Source organism: Lathyrus oleraceus, chromosome 2, assembly GCF_024323335.1.
Source record: "Lathyrus oleraceus cultivar Zhongwan6 chromosome 2, CAAS_Psat_ZW6_1.0, whole genome shotgun sequence".
NCBI lineage: Eukaryota > Viridiplantae > Streptophyta > Magnoliopsida > Fabales > Fabaceae > Lathyrus > Lathyrus oleraceus.
Genome location: NC_066580.1, coordinates 115,165,737 through 115,169,031, shown reverse-complemented (window position 1 = coordinate 115,169,031; position 3,295 = coordinate 115,165,737). Strand labels below are relative to the sequence as shown.

The window sequence follows — 3,295 nt, the reverse complement described above, 5'->3', positions numbered from 1 at the left end:
GGTAAAAACCGGCGTGTCCAAGAAAACTTCGGACTTCTCTAACAGTCTTAAGAGAGTTAAGGTTTTCTATCACTTCTATCTTTGCTTTGTTGACCTCAATGCCTCTTTCAGATATTATATGTCCTAACACTATGCCTTCTTTAACCATAAAGTGGCACTTCTCCCAGTTTAATACAAGGTTAACTTCTACGCATCTTTCTAGGATTTTCTCAAGATTAATGAGGCAATTCTCAAAGTCAAACCCACATACCTAGAAATCATCCATGAACACTTCCATAATTCCGTCGAGATAATCTGCGAAGATTGACATCATACAACATTGGAAAGTAGTTGGCGCATTGCAGAGTCCAAACGGCATTCGTCTGTAAGCAAACGTTCCGTAAGGACAGGTGAATGTCGTTTTCTCTTGATCCTCGGGGTGTATGTGTATTTGGAAAAATCCAGAATATCCATCCAGATAACAAAAGTAAGAGTGTATGGCAAGACGCTCAAGCATTTGATCTATGAATGGTAGGGGGAAATGGTCTTTCCTAGTTGCCTTATTGAGTTTCCTATAGTCTATGCACATACGCCATCCGCCTTCTAGCCACATGCTCACCTTTCTCGTTCTGCATGACTATGATGCCTCCCTTTTTGGGTACCACATGTACAGGACTTGCCCATTTACTGTCGGAGATCTGATAGATTATACCAGTTTCTAGTAGTTTAAGGACTTCCTTCTTCACCACCTCACTCATTACAGGGTTGATTTTTCTCTGATGTTCTCTGGAAGGTTTTGTATCCTCCTCTAGCGAGATCCTGTGCATACATACGGATGGGCTTATACCTTTTAAATCAGATATGTTGTATCCTAAGGCAGAGGGGTATCTTCGTAAAACATTCAAGAGTTGGTTTGTATCGTCTTGGTTTAAGGTGGCACTAACTATTACTGGGCAGTTCATCTCTTTATCCAAAAACTCGCATCTTAGGTTCTTGGGCAATTCCTTAAGTTCTTGAGCTAGTTTTTGAGGGTTTGGTGAAAGGTCTGGAGTAAGGACCAAACATTCGTTAGTGTGAGGCTCCGTTTCCTTTAGCTCGTCATCCTTTTCATTCGGGTTTGAAAATGGTTCAATCATAGGTTCTTCTTGATCAAATTCCCTTATGCATTCATCTATGATATCAATCGCGTAACCTGCATCTCCTATGATTGGTTCCATCAGGAACTTTGAAAGAATAAACTCTATCTTTTCATCTCCTACTTCGAAAGTCAATTTTCCTCTTTTAACATTTATTATAGCTCCGGTTGTTGATAAAAATGGTCTACCTAAAAGGATAAGGATATCGTCGTCTTCCTTGATATCCATGACCATAAAGTCTGTCAGGATACAAAGTTGATCGATCCTAACAGGGATGTCTTCTAATATGCCTACAGGATACTTAACAGATCTATCGGCTAATTGGAGGGACATCTTAGTTGGTTGTAATTCTCCTAAGTTTAACCTTTTACACACAACTAAGGGTATTAAACTCACACTAGCGCATAAGTCTAGGAAAGCTTTGTCGATCACATGACTCCCTAGACCGCAAGGTATAGAAAAACTCCCAGGGTCTTTCTCTTTCTTAGCAAGTTTATTCTCAGAAATAAAGTTGCATTCCAAAGGTTTGGGATCGTCAAGCCTACACTTGTTGGTTAAGATGTCTTTGAGAAATTTGGCGTAAGATGGAATTTGGGTGATGGCTTCGGTGAAAGGTATCTCTACGTGAAGCTTCTCTATCACTTTTATAAACTTTTGGTATTGGTTATTGATTTTGGTTTGTTTAAGTCTTTGCGGATATGTGATTGGTGGTTTGTACAGGGGTGGTGGTTTGTAAGTTTTATCCTTGGCTTCTCCTTCTTGTTCAGTTTGTTATTCGGGTTCCACTGGTTCATCTCCTTGGTTAGTAGGTATATTTTCTTTAGAAGCTTTGGACTCGCTCATTGCTGGGTTATGAGGCCCTTCGTAAGCGGTCCCACTTCGTAATGCGATAGCGTTAGCTTGCCCTCGGGGGTTGAGTTGAGGTTGTCCAGGGAATTGTCCTCCAGGTGTAGTTTGCGGGGCTTGGTTTTGTGCTACCTGTGAGATCTGGGTTTCAAGCATCTTATTATGAGTAATTATCTGATCAACCTTAGTCCCTAATTGCGTTATCAGTTTGTTTACGTGAATGTTCTGGTTTAGGAATTCTTTATTTTGCTGAGTCTGGCCTGATATAAAGTTCTCCATGATCTTCTCAAGGTTAGGCTTCTGGGGCACAACTTACATAGGTTGATTTGTCTTTTGGGCTTGAAAACCTTGTGGTCTTTGAGGTGCATATTTTTGGATAGGGTTCTGGTTTATATAGGAAAAATTCGGGTGATTCCTCCATCCAGGGTTGTAAGTGTTTGAAAATGGGTTACCTTGGGCGTAACTCACTTGGTCGATGTTTAGGTTGTTCAAAAGGTTACATTCCGCCGATTCGTGTCCCTTAGATCCACAAAGTTCACACTCTGTGTGGACCACCGTTGCAGTGTTTGAGTTTGTAGAAATATGTTCGACCTTAAGGGCTAAAGCGTCCATCTTCACTTGCATCATGTCCATAGAACTTATCTCATGTATTCCACCTTGGGTCTCCTTTTTCTCGACTGATGCTCGTTCAGTTCCCCATTGGTAATGGTTTTAGGTCATATCCTCAATTAGGTCACAAGCTTCAGGATAAGGTTTGTTCATCAACGCGCCACCAGCGTCGTCGTCGATGCTCATCTTTGTGTTATAATGGAGTCCATTGTAGAAGGTATGAACAATCAGCCACTATTCCAGGCCATGGTGTGGACAGACTCTTAACAACTTCTTGTATCTCCCTCAAGCTTCAAAAAGTGATTCTCCTTGGTTTTGAGTAAATCTAGTTATTTGGTTTCGAAGAACAACAATCTTACTAGGGGGAAAATATCTAGCAAGGAATACTCTCCTAAGGTCTTCCCAGGTGGTTATTGAGTTAACTGGAAGTGAATCTAACCATGAACGTGCTCTATCCCTGAGAGAGAAAGGAAATAATCTTAAACAAATCGCATCAGGTGAAGCACCGTTATATTTAAAGGTGTCAGCCAGTTGGATAAAGATTTTTAAATGTTGATTTGGGTTCTTAGTAGCGAGACCCGCGAATTGGTTCTGTTGCACTAATTCCAGTAAAAATGGTTTTAGTTCGAAATTGTTGGTAGGAATGAGGGGGTTTACTATACTAGAACTAGGTTCCTCGTTAGAGGGTTGGGCAAATTCCTTAAGAGGTCTCCGGTTGCGATTTC

General features: G+C 40.9%; 1 non-coding gene across 1 annotated transcript; it reads left to right on the top strand.

Moving 5' to 3' along the window:
* The first annotated feature begins 2,811 nt into the window (after positions 1 to 2,811).
* On the top strand, positions 2,812 to 2,918 carry LOC127124230 (small nucleolar RNA R71). The gene has a single exon (XR_007803851.1). It is a non-coding gene; the product is annotated as a small nucleolar RNA R71 (small nucleolar RNA).
* Positions 2,919 to 3,295: the final 377 nt, after the last annotated feature.